Source organism: Parasteatoda tepidariorum, chromosome 8 (genome assembly GCF_982258835.1).
Source record: "Parasteatoda tepidariorum strain Cologne lab strain chromosome 8, Ptep-v5.0, whole genome shotgun sequence".
NCBI classification, from domain to species: Eukaryota; Metazoa; Arthropoda; class Arachnida; order Araneae; family Theridiidae; genus Parasteatoda; species Parasteatoda tepidariorum.
In genome coordinates this window covers 88004537-88027141 of record NC_141762.1, presented here as the reverse complement: position 1 = coordinate 88027141, position 22605 = coordinate 88004537, and the positions used below count along the sequence as shown (strand labels likewise).

Genomic DNA, 22605 nt, shown 5'->3' with positions numbered 1-22605 from the left:
TAATTTGTACAGTTTTTTGACAAATCTACAGTTTTAAGTAATTTATATGTTGTTTTTAAATAATTTCTAAATATTTTTTCCATAAACCAAACTCTGATTTTCGAATGAAGAATAAAATTACATTGCTTGAATTGCTTTAAATTCGCCTTTGGTGATTGTGGTCAATTTCTCAGCCTCTGTAATCTGTAATGTTTTTCACTTGCGTCAAAAAATCGCAAAAGAGTGGCGAACTGCTTAGCTCTTATCCCAAAAAACTTTCACCAGCTCTACGGAATAATAGCGACTATGACAGAGAATTGTTAGCTGCATACATGACTGTTAAGTATTTCAGGCGTATGGTAGAAGCTCGTCCATTTATCATTTAAACCAACCACAAGTCAAATTTTTGCTTTTAGACAAAAAGAGGCCAAATGCTTATAATGCCTCGCTTTTATACTCCTATTAATATATATCACCTCTTGTTCTTTTTTTAAGGGGCTTCGTGCGTAGTTAAACGGTTATTTAAAAAAAACGTCACGAAAAAAAGCTATTAAAATCACTTTCATAAGACTTTTTCACAATTTTGTAGATGGTAGTATAACTGTATTTATGTCTAGAAGATATGAACTAAACAAAAGGAAATCTGAAACCAGGTGAAAATATTTCCTCATTAAATAGCCATTAAAGATTACTTAATGCAATGCATTTGTGAGACTAAAGAAGATATGAAAATAGCAATTTAGTGGATTGTTTGTTCTTCAAAAGGGCTGTGTGTTTTACCTGGCATCCAAATCGTTATCATCAAAGAACAACAGGAACCAAGCCACACGGAAAAGAACGAAAGTGAATCCTTATGGTATCTTAAAAAAATCAATAAACAATTATTACACCATACATTTAACAACGACAAGACTATTAAAATCGACCTGGACTTTATATCTGAACTCCTTTTTACGATAATTAACGAACTGCACTAAAAGTTCTGTTTGGGTTAAATAAATATCTCTCTGATCTGATAATTAATGATTTCAACATGATTAAAAAAAATATTTATGTTTATAATATACTGAAACTATATTTCCAAAGTAATTAAAATATTTACATAATAGTGGTTGGACAAAAATATGGAAAAACGGCTAATTTTATGTAAACATTATTTTTTCATAGCAAAAAGTTTGGAAACTTTAACAAGGCAAAGCTGTCGACACAACTTTCAAGATGCATGCTTGAAGCCTTTAAAAATGATGTCAGTTTCACCCATTCAAATTTTACATCGACAAAACTAAGCGGAGGAAGTTAAATGCTTCTTTTCATTTTTAATACCATTATAATTAATAATAATCATTCTTATATAAATACTAGATGAATACCCTTTCTTCACATGGGGTTGAATAAAAAAAAGAAAATAATCAATAAATCAATACTTAGCAAAACTACGAAATCATACTCAGAATCGAAAGGTACAATTGAATCTACACAATTGAAGAACTTAGTGTAAGCACCTTTAAATTCAATTTTCAATTGTGTGTAATATATATATATATATATATATATATATATATATATATATATATATATATATATATATATATATATATATATATATATATATATATATATATATATATATATATTCGTGGTTTTCCTCCCCATGTATTATTTGTATTTACTCGGAATACTTAGTTTTTCTTAATTTAATTTTCGTGACGTGATTTTGTGAAAAAATGCGTTCTTCGTATTTTAAAATATCATATAAAGATGTAAAAAAAGTACTTTGGGAAATTATCCTGAATTGATTTGCAATTACATGATAGTTAAGATGCGGATTTACGCAACTTGGTTTACGCCAGCAGAAATTCTTATACCTGAATCTTCTACCGGAAGTTGAAACAACCTCTACAAACACTGCCCCCTACCGTGGAAAACATGAAACGCGGTCGAGAATAAGGTGAATAAACCACGAAAACTATTCACGTTGATTTTACTTATGCTCACCTGAGAAAAAGCACCACTGATAAATACTTATCAAAAATGTACTATAAACTCTGGGTGAAACTAAGTTTTTATCAATTGGAGCTGTAAGCTAAAATAAGAGTCGCCTGCATTTTAAATTGCAACGATGCGTAAGGTTATAATCCTATGAGATAATTTGTTTTTAGCTCATCCCTCTCTAACGGTTCGTAGTGGAATGTTCTAATGTCACAGTGAACTTTCCTAGACTTTGAACTATCAGTGTGCCAAATTTCATTGCTCTCGGTCAGATGGCCAATGAGTCCATAAGGGACAGACGTATATTCATTTATATCTATGCATAGATCATACATGAGTTAATTTCAATAAATACCTTTAAATATTTTTTTTAAAATTTTTTTGTAATTGTAGCCTCATATTACGAAGATTGTGTCAAAAGACCGCGAAATTAATTATTTAATCCATTGTTACTTTTAAACAGGGCTGGGATGTTGATGAACGGCAACAAAAATTTATAAGTTTAATAAAAATAAAGTAGTAACTAAAAATAAATGTGTAATTTAAGAATAAAATAAAATTGACATAAATATTACGTAAAGATAAATAACAATGTATTAACTTTAGTTAAAAACTTTAAAAACGTCAGAATTGTATAGTGTTATCAAATATTTTTTGCTATTTTTAAAACGAAACAGCTAACGTAAAAAGTGCAAATAACGTTGTTTATAAATTAAAGAAGGTCTTTGATCTAAAAGTAAATTCCTTATAACTTGAAAAGCTCGAATCAATTTTAACACTTTTTAAAGCATATTTAAAATACAAGATTCAATTCAAACTTTGCAGTAATTAATGAAGAAAAATATAAATATAATTAATAGCATTAATAGAAATTTGTCGAGCAGATTTTACAGCCGCTATAGTAAATGATAAAATTTTACAGAAAAAGAACATTAGTAATTGAAAAAAAAATTAAAATGTGTTAAAAATTTAATTTTCCTAAATTTTCCGCAATGCAAGAATGAATGGGATTTAATAATAAATGAAATGTGGAAAATAAATCGTAAAATAAAATAAATGATAGAAGAAAGTAATCTGATTTAGTAAATAAATACAAAAAATTAAATGAATAATAAAATTTACTAAATAATTTATTAAGTTGCATTTTAGTAATTAACTTTCGATATTATATCAGAAAACTTTACATTGTTTTCCTCATAATAGTTATCCACAATATTGTCTTATCTATACTTGCTCAGCTGAGTCTCTTAAGCTCCTTATCAGTTAATTATAAACAAGAAAGATATAAAAATAAAATTTCAAAGTAAATTTCTACTTGGGTCAACAAAGAAACTTTTTATTAGATGATTACAATTTTTTCTCCCATATGAAATCAAAATTAATTAATTAAATTTAATGAATGAATTAATATTTGATAAAACTGTATTAATATCAAATGTCATCCACTACTAGTTTAAAAAAATGTATTTGAACTTGAATGACTGAATAAAAGTATTTTATTAAGGATTGAAAGTTTTAGCAAGATATAGGAAAAGTGTGAACTAATGGCAGGACAAATAAAAAGTAACTATTGGTGTTGCTGTTGTCGCCAATCCTTCTTGATCCAGCACCAGATCGATCAAATCCCTGAGTTTGTGACGAAATCAAGCACTAAATGTGGTTTGCAAGGATAAGTCTGAGTTCTAGATTCATGCAAGCAAGAATATGATTGAAAGAAGTAGGATTGATCATGCATATGATTGAAAGAGGTAGGATTGATCATGCATACGATTGAAAGAAGTGGGATTGATCATGCGTATGATTGAAAGAAGTGGGATTGATCCTGCACATGATTGAAAGAAGTGTGATTGATCCTGCATATTATTGAAAGAAGTGGGATTGATCATGCATATGGTGCATGTAGGGAAGACTCTACTCCAGAATCAAAGGTCATACATTTCAAATGTTCACTAAAGAGTCGTGAGGCAGCAGTTTATATATATCTAAAGTAACCGTTAAAATATGTAGGTGGTCACTTTATTAACGTTGCGGTAGAGCTGCACAATGGGCTGTTGGCGACTGTCTGGGAAACATCCTTGAGGATGATCCGAAGACATGCCATCGCAAGTTTTATCCTCTGCAGAGGGGATGGCTCCCCTACTTTGGTAGCTCGAAGACCTGCGTACGAAGTCGAACACTTTACTGTAGAACAGTTTAACGAGGACCGATGCCGCGAACCCTTGTTCCCTACGCTGGCTGATCAAAGTGGTAACCCACCCGCTTACTAACCGCATTCAGTGATGCTTGACTTCGGTGTTCTATTCAGAACCCTATCTTCACGATCAGTCCACTGCGGGGTAAAAAAAAGTTGCTAAGTAAAATAACAATTTGTAAATTAGAGGCACTTCAATGTAATGGCTGATCTTTAAAATATGTAATAATCACATTCGTTACTTCTTAGTATTAAAATCTATAATAAAAAATAGTCGAGAATGGCTATTAAAAAATTAAAATATTACATTTCATTCATAAAACATTTTTTTTTTCAATATGCTACTTATAAATGTGGTGCTCTGAAAATGCATACAAAAGTGTAGATTTTTACACAGATTTGTTTTTCAATTCACTAAAATTTGTAGAGAAATTTTGAGTGATAATTTAAAGATTACAACTGTACACATCAGCTTCATGTCTGCGAAAAGTTTTTTTCTCCTATATATTTAAATTCTTCTGCGTTCCAGTTCAGTTTGAGAACAAAGTACAGTAAGTGCAAAGAATAAGAACAAAGCATTCAGCATCATGCTTGATCTAACTTTTGTACGAATGCAAAGTATCTTCAAGAATAAGTAATAAACCTGGTTCGGCCTAAGACTGTTAGAGATCTCACGACAAAAAAAAACCCAATGCAATTGAACTCTATTTTAAATTAAATATTAATAATGAATAAGTTAAAATGGCACCAAATACTGTGAAAACAGTTCCTCGAGTAAAGTAGATGCTTTCACAAGCCGATAATTTAGAAATAGGCCTATCCACCATCCCTCGGACATATTTAAGAATACAATCTCGATTTACTGACATAGAATTATCAGAGAGATATTCATTTCGCAAGAACAGTCTCGATACAACCAGGTTCCTTTGAAATTCCAGTCCCACCTGAGCACTAACTGCAATGAGCACAAACAAAAACAACATAGCATTCAGTGCCAGATATGTTTGATCTAAACATTCATCAGGATACATGGCGCCATCGCGAATAAGCATGAGTGCCAATTCAGTGAACAGCATAACAGAAATTCCTATTATAAACATTAAAGAAGGCAAGGAAAACACTGATTGGATGCTATCAATGCTATCCATCGCCAAGTAGAACGCCTTGAAAACACATTGCACTGATTTTACAGATCCTTCTGTTCTCAAATACTTCAACTTCTGCTTATAAGAACTCAGGACTAGACTGACGTTGTAGCATATTGTGCAGTATAGTACAGTGTATATCCCTGTCACCAAAGGATGGAAAATGTACAGAAGGAATTGCTTGAATATCAACAAAACATGCAAATCAGGTTGTTTGAAAAGGTATTTTGAGAAATATATGATTGGATCTAAGTATAAATAATCGCCAAGGGAAGATAAATGCGCCAAAATGACAGAGAATATGAAGTTTGTCGCCAGTATGGTAGCAATTAAAATGAATCCAAGTGGTACTTTGCTAGGATTGTTGAGTTTTATTACATTAATGGCAAGGTGTAGATCGTTGACGATTATCTTAATTTTCTTCTGCCTAAGATATATGCAAACCCACGTAACTAGGATGGCTGAATGACTCATCATGTGCGAGATAGAAGGTTTTAATAAATTAGGATAATGGTAAGTTGTGAGAAAATCCATAACAATTCCGTCCACGTACAGAACCAGGTTGCAAAAAGTAAAGATATGTTTGAAAAACTTGATGTAAGAACTTTTTTTGCTCCATGGAGTTTCAATTATATCTAGACCAAAAATGCTGAGTATCAAGCCTAGATATTTGTGCATTATATAGTTGGACATATCATAAATAATGTGTTAGGATATCGTTAGAAGTACAATCTGATGGTATAAATGTCAGGAACCATCCGGGACTGTCGTGCCTGTGAGGAGGGGAATAAAATGATATGTAAATTTAACTTCGTGAGGATATTGAATAAAACTTTAGTTAATAAATTAATATATGTTATAAAATTGAGTTCTTTGCAATTTATTGTAAGGGGAAGCATATTTAAACATCGTGAGTTTTATCCTATGGTGGAGCACTAAAGACCAGTTAATTGCTTTTACAGTAAAGATACAACCTGGAAAAGTCTTTTTCATTGCTGCAGAACTTTGAGATAAGAGTTTTGAAGTTTTCACCGGAGCTTAAATGCTGTAAAAATATGTGTTTACAAGTCTTGTTTTTAACATGTCTTCAATACCGAACGATATATTTTTTAAAGTCTTGTTTTTACTGGAACTTTAGTACTGTAACATTCATGATTCTGAAGTTTTTAACACATCTTCAATACCAAAAGATATATTTTTGAGAAGTCCTGTTCTTACTGGAATTTTAATACTGTAACATTCACAGTTCTAAAATCTTGTTTGTAAAGCTACGTCAATATTGTAAGATACAGTTTTGAAAAGCATTTTTCTTATTTTTCTTTTATCTCAGATTCAGGTGTGTTAGAAAAGATTTGTTTTTAAAAGACCTCCATTACGGTAGGATATATTATAGAAAAAACTTGATCCTCGAACCTTTAAGAAGCATGTTCGATACGTTTTGTACATGATGGGGCTACCTTAAAGCAACATATATATTTGAAAAGTTTTTTCAAAAAGTTTAGTACCGTAAGTAATCTATTAAATAAATAGTTCAATTTTTACTGATGCATTAAAAGAGTATGACATACAAATGCTTGAAAAGTCACGTGTTTAGCTTCAAAATTGCGAGATACGCGCTTGAAGAAACTGTTGTTTGGAACTATTTAAACAATATTTAATTTATTCATTTCGGAGCTTTTTAATATTTCACAACTATTAATCTTTTATTACTTTCATAAAAAGAGTTATTTTATTTCGTTGAACACTAACACAATAAACATTTTGAACATATTTAGCAAACCGAACCAACTTGTTTGCATTGGAGTGACCAGAGTAAATCACAAATACGAATGGAACTTTTCGACAATATTTAATCGATAAAAATAAATTTCCCAGAAAGTACATCGGGAAACGAATGAAGAATTAATTATGTTTTCCTCTTTAAATAACATTTATAGCTTTTCAAAAAATATCACCTAATTAACGCTACAGAAACATTTTTACCCAAACAAATTTTGTGTTAATAATCGATCAAAGAATGCTTTCTTAGATTAATAAAACTCAATGTATGTAGACGGAAATCCGATAAAAGACGAAGAAGATTGATGTTAAATATATTAAACTCAGCGACAATTCAATATTTTCTTACTGAAATTACATCCACGTACACTATAAAATGAAATCAATGAGTAAGTTAATGGCTTTTAAATTGTTAGTAATTACCAAGTAGATTACATGACAGTAATAAGGTTGATATTTTTCCTTTCCTGTGGTTCATTGTTATGTAGTTAAAATACAAAAAAATCAATAATAAAAATATTTCATTTTTATGAAACTATGTATCTTATATATGACGTTTTACTGTACTTTCTAAAATAAATATTTTTTTATTAATTTTAAAATTCTGACATTTTTTCTTTTGTGATATGGGTAAAAACTTTTTACTACTATTAAAATTACTACTATTGCTACTATTAAAATGGGTCTTGGTAGCCAAGTGGTTAGAGAAATTGGTCTCTGGCCTGGAGAGGCTGAGATTCGGTCCTGGACTCTAGAAATACCAACCGAGTACATGCGATTTAGGTGATAGTAATCGAAAGTCCTGTGGTCGATCCCTGAACAGTCCCTTGAGTACAGGGATCTGGAGGAAATTTCCTTCCCTATGCCTAAATTGAAGAAGTGGCCTCACGAATGAGTGGTGCAGCAATTTATCCGTTGGGTTTTTGTAATGATGATTACAGACAATTTTGATTATTTTACAAGTAGTCATGATTTCTGACCAGAAACTGGCAAAAATGTAATCGATTTCACATCTTGATAACAGTAATCAATTACTTTTAATCATGATTTCAAATTCTAATTACAGATGTATTTGGAATTACAAGTAATCATGATTTCGGATTACATCTCAGTCGGGCAAAAATGCAATCAATTTCATATTTCGATTACAATAATCAATTTCCTGTAATCATCATTACAAATTTTAATTACAATTGCAATCGTGATTACAATAATCAATTACAATAATCCATTACAGTAATCAATTACTTACCCAATCATACTGTTATTATGTAAGCATTATCCCCTACTATATTTTATTACCCTTATTTTTACACCACTTATTCTTACATCACTTTGATATCAAATCCTATGATACTGCATCTTTTGCTGTAAAGTTTCTACAATCATGCAATATGTTCTTGTTATCACCTCCACTGTATTACCCCTATTTCTGTAACCTCCCTCTTTTGTTTATTCAATAAATTGTTAAAAATTGTGATCTTTCCTACCCTCTGCTTGGAGTTGCATAACTTTGAATGCGGACTCTGACGTCTTAGCCATGCATGATGTTTGTACCAATTAGATTTCCCCACCCCCCAAATTCTATTCTCTTTTTATCAAATTATTTTCGATCAACCTTTACAGTTATTGTCTATACCCTTATTTTATTCCGATCGTAGGTGCGTGCTTTAGTTGCACAGGAACTCCGTTGCTTATAAGTAGGGCTGCAGGTTTGTCGCGGCGTGAATTTCCGCGAAATTGTCATCTTTTTTTCCTAAAATCCACGAATTTCTCAATATGTCTTGACTTGCGCGAAAATTGCTTAAAATGTGATTTTTTTTAATTTATTATTTTTATTAAACAGAATTTTTTATTTTCCGGAACCTTAAATTGAACATGTAAAATTGATTAGATATTTAGGGGAGTGAATCAAATGCAAAATGACATGAAAATAGTTCAGAGATAATCACAATCTTGTCAAATAAGGTGGTCTTTTTACACCTAAGGAGGGTAATTACCTTCCTGAAGTCAGTAAGAGTACAAAAGAAATTAGAATCACAAAAGAAGGAAAATGTTATAAATCAAATCTTAGACAGAAAAATTGTTATACATGCTATTGCACTGGGCAATGAAATTTCTACTGCCTCTCTACATATCCAGTCAATTTTTCCTAGGCGACTTTTTGTGATTTCTTAAATATATATCAGTTTCTGGATGAAGGTGGGGGGGACTAGTAGTTACTAGGGACTTGTATCTAGTAGTTTGAATGTAGAATGTTTGAGTTTTCACAGCAATTACTTCTTACAAAGCAACGGTAAAGGAATTGCGCGTTGGTGAAGGAAAATTGATCGAGTTTTGGAAATCAAAGACCAAAAGCTTCAAAAGTGGCAATTCGAAGTTTGTCGGTGCCTAAAAACAGCTTTGAAGTAGAAAGATCGCTTTCTAAGTATAAAAATGTATTAAGTGATGAAAGACGAAGGATAAATGAGAATAATCTGACAATGTACAATAAATTGTACCAAAATTCTGTTCATTTAAATAAAAATATTAATATTGCTTGAAATTCAAAGAAATACTTTTGTTGTGTATTTTTAAGCTTTTCTTATTATTTGCGCAATTTCTGTCTTTTGCATCATTCATGTAATAAATTTTTTTATGATTAAAATTTGTGTAATTTTCAAATTTTCCTGCGATTTTTTCGCGAATTTGGGATCTTTTTTCCCGCGACAAACTTGCAGCCCTTCTTATAAGCGACACTTCTCGCCCTTGTTCAAGTTTTTGACTCATCTTTGTTGCAATATACATAAAAAAAAATCATTGAGAACGGTGGAGCAAGTAAATTTAAGGCAACAGGCAAAAAGAAACAGATTCATTACAAATAAATTAATACCAAGCAATTAGTTCTTTCAGCATATCGTTAAGGTTTGAGCAAGTTTTCAGAAAAGTTCACTTTCCATAATGCAATTTTTTCTTTTGTAAAAAAAATATTCAAAATCACAGAGTTTTGTAAAAACTCAATAATAATACTTGATGGTATAATCGTATTGTAATTATAGAAAGAGCAAAATAATCGAAAAAAACTTAATTTTAATACTTAGCAAACAAATAGTTGGTTAACAAAACGAATAAACTAGATTCCGTTTAAAAAATAGTTAAGGCCTGAATCACACTTAAAAATATTAATTATATTATGCTTATGGTATTTAATATACACAGATGACATTGACAAATCAATAGCTATCATAAGTAGTTACATATAACCAGTTAAAAAAATATTAAAACAAATACAAGTTAATATTTACGATTGGTTCTCAAGGCAAGCATAGGCATACTATTACTTGTTTTTCTTAGTCCACTTGTTTTTCTTAGTAAATATCAACCTACTCCTTAGGTAAATTTTTCTAAGTATAGATAAATACCATATTAAAAGCATTGCAAAAGTAAAAATTTTGAATTTACTTGCGCAGGCGAAAAGGATGAATATCGAACTGGTTTACTAGCAACGATTGGCGAGGAAAATGTTTCATAAATTAAATTGTTAAATAAAAATTAAATAAAATTGTCGCAGATTAAGTTAAATTTATTTATAGATTTATTAAATTATTGTTTCTAAAACAGGATAAAAAGCAGTAATCCAAATTTTGTTGTCAGATTGAGGAGTTATTATTTTAAAACTTATTTTCCCTACATTTTGAGTGTACTCACTGGGAATTGGAAAAATTTCAGTTTTTGAAAGCTCAGTTAAAATTGTTAATAAAGGAGACGAAGGAAATAAAAATGAAAATATGACCACCGAAGCCGACGTCTTCAGGGGGTTCCTCGGTAGCCATAAAACAAAACCATTTCTGATTGAGGGAGAAGCAAATGCCTAAATTAACTCCCTCAGTACCCCGATGGTTTTGTATAGAAGTCCAGGAAAAAACATGAAATACAAATAACCAATTTAGAAAAGAAACTCAAACAAAATCATCAGAAAATAAAAACTCTCTTAACCAGGTCAAACATCGGTTTCACAAGCAAGCCGAATGATAAGGAAACACTAAAAACTAAAGAAAACAACGCCTGATTAAATCGATATATACTTGAATATATATATATATATACTTGATTAAATCGAGATTCAAATAATCCCACTAAAATTATGAACAGATGACATATTTATTATAAAAAATTAAAAGTTGGATTACAATTAACACTGAGCGAACTCCTAAGTGAGGTGCAACCAGGAAGACATCTGCTAGCATCTACATTGTTTGAAGCTGTAAAATAACATAAATTTAAAATTTCAGTTCACATTATACTGCCACATCCCTAATTAATTCTTGCTAATCTAATTCATCTCCGGATAATGTAATGCAACTGCAATCTTTTAATATAATACAATCACTAATTTCAAACATATTGTAATAAATATGTCTAAAATTGGTTTATGTACTTCGTAAATACTATGTGAAATTAAATTATTTTCTGCAAAAATTCCATCGATTACTCACAAATTGGAAAGCAAAAATAGTAAAAAAAAATACATTGATATATAGCGCGCAATCAGAATAATTCACAATCAGAATAATTAAAAAAAACATTGATATGCAAGGCAGGATACTATTTTATTACAAGTAGAGATAGTTTACAATATATATCTATAATTAAAACACATTACAACTGCGGATTTTAATTGCATATTTTGCAATCATGTATTTCGAATTCTTAATAAGGATACTTTAAATTTTGAATATAAATTTCGTCAATATAATACATAAAAATTATCACAAAGCTTAGCATGGCTTTCTGAAATGAAAATTTCAAGTATTCATGTAATATTGCTTGGCAAAAATTGAGTTTATAATAAGCATTTAATAAGTTATTTTTTGATATTACACTAGTTTTTAAAAATAATAAAATTTGACGAAATATCTTAAAAATTTATAATTTTAGGTAATGAGCATATTACATAAAAAAATACTTACAGTTTAGAGCTAATACTCTTAAATGACGGTTATATGACAAAAATTACAAACAAACTTATTTCCAACATGAGTAAACACATCAGTAGGCAGTATAATTGAAGTTACCACGATAAGCACAAACGGAGCAGCGATGTCTCAGGGGATAGAGCATTCACCATCTAATGAGGTGAACCGGGTTCGAATCCCAGCGATGCCTGGTAGTTACAAATTCCACAAAAATCTTGATCTGACAACAGTGCTGACGTAAAGTATTCTTAGTGGTGGACGGATCATGGGTTAGAATCCGCTTGGCGTCAGATTTACCATGTGGGGGGGGGGCTCTTCGTGGTTTTCTTCTCTATGTAACACAAATGAGGATTGGTTCTATGAATAAGTCCTCCATAAAGGCTAACTTTCTCCCAATTTTTGATCCAGGAGTTACATTGTCTTTTGGATTGGGTTCAAAATTACAAGGCAAACATTGCTAGTCGTATACTGAAAAATTGGGTCTGCTGCTCAACGACAATTTTAAAATAAACACAAATGAAAGAAAAGAAATTATATATTGAATATATTTAACCAAGTTTCCTACGCTAGGGATAGTTTTTCAAAACCTGCATTATCTGCTCAACAGAACCATCAACATGAAATCGTTTCAGTGTTTATCTGTGATAATGATAACACTTGGCACACATGATACCACATCAAAATATAACACTGCAAATACTTCTGTTGCTAAAAGATGCAACAAGCATCTGAAAAAACGTTTGAATGTATGTTAAACACAGTAAAATGTAATTGTTCATACACTATTCTTGTATTTTATGTGACTGTGCGGGTTGCTGTGTATGTGAAACTAATAATTGTTAATAACTTTTGGTTTCAAGAATCAGATTGTTTGCTTTTAGGACTCAAATGTGCTAATTAACTTGAGCGCAGACAATATTTTGAGACACGCAATCAGACACAAAAAAGTACTTTCTCTGATTAACATATCTTTTTTTCAACAGAATTCCGATTCCTCATCCTCAAAATATAAGAGATTGCCGCAATCTGAGAAATATGGTCACAATAGTTTGGTCAGGTTAGAATCAAATTTAAGTTGACTATATTCTTTGAATTCATGAAATCAATCATTGCCTGAACAACAGCATACTATTACTGCAGACGTCCAATTTGATCCAAGGAAAACCTTTTTCTTATGCTAAAACAGACACGTACACGCTATAATGCAAACCTCATATTATTAAAAGTACTTTTCCTACCTTTTCGTTTACACATAAATGAATTGGGTACTTGCAGTCCAAGAAGAAGACAACCTTACCCACACATGTGACTTATGACGTCAGCGCCAGCAAATCTTTATCAGCAAATTGGTATATTAAAGTTGAACTAAGTTTCTCTACATAACTTGGAATGTTAATTAACGTGAAGTTAATTAAATATAAAGCCGTATCGCACATCGAATAAGTTGAAAGTTAATTCTTCCTTGTCTACATCTTTTACTTAACTTAGATTTATTATTTGCTTATGTAATTTTTTTTAACCATGATATATTTTTGTTTTGTGTACCTGACAACTTCGATGCATAATTTGCTTAGGTTCCGCATGGCTTCATGCCAGTCTCTGTGCAAATATGTAGTGAAAGAATTGAAATCCTTGAGAAAGAATCTTCGAAAAAGAATTTAGAATGTGTCTCTTAGGAAAATTAATACTTGACTGGCTTGGCTTACCTGAAATAGAATGGAAAGAACAGTTGCTAACGTAAGCAAATGCCACGTTTCCACAATCAATCAGGATTGAGTTGAAATATAATTCTTTCTCGCCTACTTCTTTTACTTAACTTAGATTTATTATTTGTGCATTTTATTGTAACCGTGATATATTTTGTTTTGTGAACCTGACAACTTCGATGCTTAATGGATTCGCGTCTGCCTTTGTGTGAATATACATTGAAAGAATTGAATTTTTTTTTCAAAAAATCTTTGTGAGAGATTATGGGCTGCGTTGCTTAAGAGAATTGGTATTTGACGGGCTTGGCTTACTCGAAATAGAATGGAAAGAGCAGTTGTTAATGTAAACCTGATTGCTCGCTTCAGCTACCAATCAGGTTCGAAATACCCACACTACGTCACTTGCAAGTAACCCATTAAAGAGTTAAATTTAAGTTGACAATAAGCAACGTATATGTGAGTATTGTGCCGAAAATGACAAACAACATTCCACGGGAAAAGTAAATGATATCGCCTGCAGACAAGGGGGTGGTTGGTCTATCCTTAATCATTTCAACATACTTATAAGGACAGTTATCGTTCAAATACATCGAATTAGAATGATATTCATCTTGGAGAAACAATTTCGAGGCATTCGAATTCTTCATCAACTCCAGTCTTACTTGTGAACTGACGATAATGACAGCGGATAAGAAGAACGTAGAAAACAGTACTGTGTGAAAAAAATCTAAAACCTCTTCAGAACTTAATGGATTGTTGGAGATCATAATGTACGATAGTTCGGTAAGGAGAGTTATAGAAGTTGCACTTAAAAACATAAATGAGGGCAGAGAAAATGTGTTTTGAATGTCACTTATGACGTCCATAACGCAGTAGAAAGTTTTAAAAGTTAATTTTGTTCCTACTACCGAGGTTGAACCTCGCAATTGCTTTAATGTTTCTCGATAACTGCTTAAAGCTTGGGAAACATGGTAGCACATTTTGCAGTATATCACAGTAAATAATCCAGTTGCAATTGGATGCAAACAATATTTTAAAAAATGCTTGAATAGCAAAACCATGCTTAAATATGGCGGTTTGATAAAAATTTTTGTGAAGTAGGTATATCTATCCAAATAAGCATAATCATCGTGAGAAAAATACACAATCAGGACAGAATTTGCAAAACTAATTACAAGTATGAATACAATTGTTATAAATCCGAAAGGAATATTGAAAGACTTTTTAACCTTGATAATTTCAATCGCTTCCTTTAAACTTTTAAGAATCATTTTCATTCTCTTTTGTCTTATGTACATGTAAAGCCACATAATAAAAACAGCAGAGTTGCTTAAAAAGTGAGCGAAAACAGGTTTCATAAAGTTTGGATACCGATTTACAAATACATAGTTGGTTAAAACACTGTCCACATACATAATTACAACTAAGAGAGAAAAAATGTATTTCACAAGCTTTTTGTAGTGCAAACATCGGGTCCATTGGTTGTCAGTGATACCAATGCCAAAAATGCACAAAATATGATCCAAAAATTCATGCATCGTAATATTGCACACTTCAGTACGAACGGGAACTTTTTTTACAGAGTTGTGTCTGTTACATAAATATTTAAATTTTTACATTACACTATCCCGCAAAATTTTTAAAAGAGTGGTTTTTATAGCAATCTTATTTCAAATAAGAAAATGCGAAAAATTCTCAGAAAAAGACGAAAATTTAATTAAACATATGCATGTATCTTGCTAACCTTTTAATACCTTTATAAATAAGCCTAAAATATTTTGAAGGCGGGTAATAAATTTATACGGCTCACAACTGTATAACATAATCGTAAGAGACAACGAGAGAAATTGAAAATTTCATCGTTTCGCTTATGTCATTAAGAATAAAGCCTAAAAAATAACAAATGGAATATTTTAATGACATTCGAAATTTTACATTTTATATAAAGTTTTCAATGATCAAATAATAAATTATAAGTAGTAAATTATAAATTATAAATTATAGTAAATTATAAATTATAAGTATAAATTATAAGCATTAAGTTTAATATAAAATTCATGCTAAATAATTAATTGCAGCTAGAGAGAATATTCAATTATTGTTTAAATAAGCCTTTAATGTGGTTCTTAGCCTTTTTTATTAGGCCTAGAAATTTTATTATGCTGCTTAGTATTAGTAGGCCTAGTACTTTTATTATGTTGCTTAGTATTAGTAGGCCTAGTTTTTTTATTATGTTGCTTAGTATTAGAAGGCCCAGTATTCTTAATATGTTGCTTAGTATTAGTAGATCTAGTATTTTTATTGTATGCAACAAATATGTTTAAATTTAAGAAAACAATTATTGCTGCTTGAGTAAAGGGGACAAAAGTCTTTCAAAGTAAAAATTGTCGAAATTGTTATTTAAACTTATATGAATTTTGTAAATTTTATAAATTTTATAAATTGTATCTAAAAGAATGAATTTATATGAAACTCAAATTCGTATAGTTAATTTCATTTAATTCTTAACTGTTACGAAATTATGCACAAGTGGGCGACCTTTGTGCTAAAATACAAAACTAAGGCAAACAACGCTAAAGAGCACAAAAACATTTCCAACCTTTGCTGTCTTGTCAAAGTTATGTGTAAAATGTCTATAAATGGAGGTAGGCGATGGCAATGTAATATGTTAAATGTTTAATAATTTCATATTTTACCCATCACTTTTCCGGTAACATCTATACGAATTGGGCACTGTCCATTGTCACCCTGCTCATTCTACAGGCTTGCAATTCGGTTAGAGTGTGTTGTTGTTGTTAATTTACGTCGCACTAGAGCTGCACAATGGGCTATTGGCGACGGTCTGGGAAACATCCCGGAGGATGATCCGAAAACATGCCATCACAATTTTGATCCTCTGCGGAGGGGATGGCACCCCCGCTTCGGTAGCCCGACGACCTGCGCGCGAAGTCGAGCACTTTACGGTAGCACAGTTTAACGAGGACCAATACCGCACACCCTCGGTCCCTCCGCAGATTGATCCAGGTGGTCACCCACCCGCACACTGACCGTAGCTAGTGATGCTTGACTTCGGTGATCTGCTGGGAACCGTGTCTTAATGATCAGTCCACTGCGGGACGTTTAGAGTGTGGAAGAAAATTGCCACTCCATATCTACAAATTTATGTAGTTGTAGAAGAAAACGTTTTCAGTGGTAATATCACCCGCGATGGCTCAGGGGATAGAGCGTTCGCTTTCCAGTGAGAGGGCAGGGTTCGAATACCAGTCGATCCGAATTCCGCATCCGACTTGCACCAACAACAGGGCTAGCATGAAATATCCTCAGTGGTAGACAGAATAGTTGCCCCTCAGTTAGAGCCCCCTTGCTGTCAGGCTAACCGTGGGAGGTTCTCGGGGTCTTCCTCTCCATGTAACGCAAATGTGGGTTAGTTCCATCAAAAAGTCCTCCACGAAGACAAATTTCTTTCAATACTTGATCCAGGAGTTCTCTTGTCTTCTGGATCGGGTTCAAAATTACATGGCTACGTTGTTGAGCATTAGTTGTCGTAAACTCAAAAATTGGGTCGACTGTTCAACGACGGTTATAAAATTATAAAACATTATACCTGTCTTAGAGTATAAATTTCTGAGCTTGTTTCTTAGCTAATCTTAGCTTGAAAATTTTCAAATATCATTTTATCATCTAATTCGAACAAATTCATATAAGGTCTTTTTGTCAGGTATTGATGCTTTCAAATTTTGGTTAAGTATCTTAGTAGGGTACTTGATAGGAAATTCTTTCTACTTCGATTATTATTTTACTGCAATTTAGTAAAGTATTTTTCCCGAATACTGGATAAATAGGAGGCCTTACATCTACTATTTACTAATTTCAAATGGTTGCTATTACATTATATTTCGCAGCACATCTTCTTTTGGATCTTTTGCCATAAAACTTTGCATTCAATTAATCAATGTAACATTATATTTCTTAGTTCAACCTAAAGATTTTTAATAAGTGTAAGCATCACCAATCGACTTCATTGTTCACTTTTCTTAAAATTATTTTTAATATTGGAAAACTACGAAGTAATAAAAAATTGTTATTGAATTGCGAAATTAAAAATAATCTACTAAGTTTTTATACGAAATATTGATTCAGCTTTTTATTTCATTAATCATGTATCAGTAGTTTATCAATATGTTATTAATATAATTGAATTTTTGAAGTAGTTATAGATTTTGCAACAGGGATGTGGTTTTGTAATTCATTGAATAAACATAATTTTTTTTCTAAAAGAAAATGGCACTGGCTGGATATTTCTTCAATAAATTCATTAAATTTTTTTTCTCAAAGTTGGAAATGTATGCATAGTTACATGTTGCGTTGAAAGATATTATTTGTCTATAAATCATTAAAAATCAAATTAATATTTATGTTCTGGTTGAAAAAACAAATTTAGACACTATTTTAAATGGTGTTTTCGTATGCGTAATGTTTGAATTTTTTATTGCTAGAGTTACATTTTTTGTCCTGAAAAGCAAAATTTTATTGTTTCCGAAACTTCATGATTTTTTTAACTGTTAACTATTAGGGTAAGTCTAGGGTAGATGTTCATAATTTTCATAAATCGAAATAAATGTACTAAGAATATATCCACAAGAAATGTTTATGCCTATAATAAATTCTCATACACGTACTCAACATATTTTGAGCGAAAAATAATGAAATATTGATAACCAAAAATATGAAAAATAAATGTTTGAAAATAAGCTTACAAGAGGTCATTTCTTCCTAATATTGGCTTTAATGAGTTGACCTTCCAATTTAGTAAAGGAAAAAGTTAAAATAGGGAAAATAACACATTTCATAGAGTTAACCAGGACAAACTTGCAATAAAGTGTAAATAATGAATTTTATCATGGAAAATAAGTAAAAAAATAATCGATTAAATAAAATCTAATTTTTAGATTTAATCCATCACTTTCGAAAAACTTTACTACATTTTTGCCATAGATTTTCAATGTTTGTGCATGTATTAAGTAGTTCTTGCAGTTTGCATATCTCATATAGTTATAAATTTTAATTGTGGTGTTGTATTCTTCTCAACAGCTAACACACTGATATTTTATTTTATTTTATAACCGTCGTTGAACAACTGACCCAATTTCGGGTTTACGACTACTAATGTTCAACTCCATAACCTTGTTATTTTGAACCAATCCAGAAGAAAAGGAAACTCCTGAACGGCCCCAGAAGTATGATTTCTAATAGGAACGCGCATCAGGCACCATTTAGTGCGCGGGGAGTCTTCAGCCGGCTGGGATCGAGCCCACGACCTCTTGGACATGGGCCTAGTGCCCTACTAACCAGGCTATCCCGGCCTCAAGATACTGATATTCACAAAATTCTGTGGAATCAGATAACACTTAGAGTTCTGTTGGGTAGGTTATTGTTTCTATTGATACTTGGACAAGCCAAGCTCGCCTACCATAAGCCTTTTGCGAATTATGTCTGGAAGATGAGCCTTTCATTTGGAGAGAGAGCACCGCAGTGGCGAAAGTACATCTTAGCTCAGAACCTTCTCCTTGCATGGCAGCATTGAAATAAGGTATGAGTATAGACGGCAGCACCACTCCTTTATGAGGCCATTTCCTCAATTTAGACAAAGATCTAGAGAAAGTAAATGTTGAGTAGGTTGTAGGGTTCTATCAGATTATATGTTGGATCGGAGGAATCAAAACAAAATGCAAAATTCATACGGTCTTCGAAGAACTTGGTTTCAATATTGTAATGACGGAGACTTTGCCATATAACATTTCATTCTTTAAATTGATGTAAAAAATTGCATACCTCCCAATTAAACATGTTTTCGCCCATTCTTAAATAAAACGTATTTCTTTATTTATTGTCGGGTAGTGTATACTTATAAAGATATTTTTTTTGCATGTATAAGAAAACAAAAATTCAGCGAAATTTTCAAGGAAACAAAGCACAACCAATTTATTAACAGAATACCCAAATAAATTTAGTCAAAATCTTTAGACTAATCAGTGTGAGCCATATCATGCTAGAATTTACTTTTAACTGCAGATATGATTTTACCATTTAAATTTGTTACAGTGGATATTCTAGGCAGAAAACCATGTTGAATATGCGAGCTATGTTAAACTTAACTGAAATTTTTTTTCGATAAATAATACTTTCAAATATTTTTGAAAAAGGACTTAAAATAGCTATGGATCTTTAATAGTTATTGCAATTATTTAATTTAAATTTCTTATGAACAGGTATGATTTTAGTTTGCATCCAAGAAACAGGAAAACAATTTGTTTTAAGAGATAGATTAGACGAAATGAGGGGAGAGTAAACAAATACATCTGCTCAAACTTGTATAACAAATAAGGTGCAAGATCAACACTAATGACCAAGAAAAATTTTAATTCCTTTAAAACAACAACATCATATCTAACCCTATGAATAAGTAATTCGGACACATTTAGAACTATTTTTAAAACCAGAGCTGAAATAGTTCGTAAAAACAATTAAAATATCAATATTACTGATAATTATAGATAATAGTAATTGTGGATGCGTTTTTAAAATACGAAAAAAATTTCCGAGGTTTGGAAATGAAACTGCTTTCATTATTAAACACATAATTTTTAATACTCAGCTTAACAGTTAATCTTAAAAATTTTAATTCGCCATATTTAATTGAATCCTGGAATTTCATTACAATATTTCGGGCCCTTCACTTCTGCTTTAACAGATTTTTGGTTTTCAAGAGAATACAGAAAAGGAAAGTAATTTTAGAGTTCTTGATCGGAACAGTTTTGTTGATAAAGTCGAAAACTACATTATAAAAACTAGAAAAAGCTTTATTAATATCAATGAAATTCACTAGAAAATTCTAATCAACGATAGGTATGAGATATCGCAGGCTCAAAAAAATCACATTTTTTTGCAATATCGTAACTTGCCCCATTTTACAATTTTTTTACGAATAGCCTTTAAATCAATATGAATAACTAGAGAAGATCTATCACTAATAGGTTTATCAAAATATTACTAATACTAATATTTATATAATTTCAAAACACTATTCATTTGATTAAATTTGTGCAGAGTCATAAAATGTAACAATTCTCTATAACAATAATTAGAGCATTAAGATTTAACAAATCAATATTGATCGATAAGTTACAATCACAACATATAAAAATAACTCTATCAGAAGTAAAGTTTTCAAATTCAATAAAAAATTTAAGGTAAGTGTCAGTACTTACAAGGAGTGGAAAATGTATGACACTGATAAGCAATTCCTTCGTAAATTTTAAATTATTCGAGATAAAACTGCATTCCAAATCAGGGAAAGAAAACTGACTACCCTCATACTCTATTACGGCAATAAGCAACGTTTATAGTTACTGAATTACGCTCGTTTCGAAACACAACATGCTTGTCATCAAATATATCACAATCATCGATTCGATCACAAAGCCAAATTTTGCTTAAATAAATAATGTAATTTTCAGAAGAAACGAAGATGAAAAATTCTTTTTTTTTTCTTCTTCAGTTTGCAACCCACTAACGTTTTGATTTATTTGTTTATTGGTTTCAACATATATTAGCAGTCTTGTTTTCTCAATTAAGCCTTAGAGATCTTTGTTACATAGAAGGACAGATAACACAATACGGAAGAGGACAGGTATTGTATGGTATGGTATTTTATTTGCGTCACACTAGAGCTGCACAATGGGTTACTGGCGACGGTCTAGGAAACATCCTTGAGGATGATCCGAGAACATGCGATCGCAATTTTGACCCTCTTCGGAGGGGATGGCTCCCCTGCTTTGGTAGCCCAATGACCTGCTTTCGAAGTTGAGCACTTTAAGGTAAAACAGTTTAGCGAGGACCGATACCGAGCACTCTTGGTCCCTACGCAAGCTGATCAAAGTGGTCACCCACCTGCTTAATGGACTTTGGTGTTCTACTGGGAAACGTGTCACTCCACATGATCAGTCCACTTCGGGATGGAGAGGAGGACAGAACGAAGATACATCCTGGGTAACAGTGGGATTCGAACCCGCTACCTCCACTCTTTGCGTTTGGCCTGGGAGGCCAGGACACTTTGATATAAAATAGAAAGTCACTTATTAGATTTCTTTGTTGTGAGATATGTGAATGTGGCCCACCTTATAAATGGGTTTTTGTTGCAGTGTGGGTGTGGGTGTGGGTAATGCTCTCCTCTCCATGGACTCAGGTTCACAGGTGCCCACCGGGTAACGTATAAGAACAGCGCTTACGGCATCTTCGGAGGCGAAGAACGAGTGTTCGGTCGACCGGACTGGGTAGTGGCCAGAGAGCTGACCCTTCATCAGAGAGGTTCTGGGTTGGAATCTTGGCCAAGGCATGGATGTTTCATTCTCTGTACTATCTGTCCTTATTGTGAGAGCAACGTAGGCCAACCTAATAATAATAATATTTTTTTCTGACGGCAGGCACTAAACACGTGTTCTTTTTTTCCAATGGGCCAATCATAATCGAGAGCACGTTATTCTAAGGATTGACGCTAATCCATGTGATAAAGATTACGATTTCATACTTACCCTTTCTATCATCTGTTACCTAACGTAACAGCGGACACGCGCAGTTTAAATGTGTGGTGAACACCTTATGAAATGACTTAGTTACTTGTTGATGGATACATACACACACTCCACAATATTTCCTCAATCCTTTCAACACATCAGGAGTTTCCAGTGCCCTGCACTTTTTGATTGGTGTCCCAGGGCTATCGAAATTACTCACAGATGGCAGCACCATGGAGTTGCTTAACACAAAAGTATAGTCCGCCAGTGTCTCATGATTGATGACAC

At 31.9% G+C, this 22605-nt stretch overlaps 1 protein-coding gene across 1 annotated transcript in view; it reads right to left on the bottom strand.

Moving 5' to 3' along the window:
• Positions 1–21304, bottom strand: part of LOC147806500 (uncharacterized) — a 251109-nt gene extending 229805 nt beyond the window's left edge. Inside the window, exon 1 of the mRNA XM_087169288.1 lies at positions 21013–21304. The gene's annotated coding sequence lies outside the window, so the exon portion shown is untranslated. The remainder of the gene's footprint in view (positions 1–21012) is intronic.
• Positions 21305–22605: the final 1301 nt, after the last annotated feature.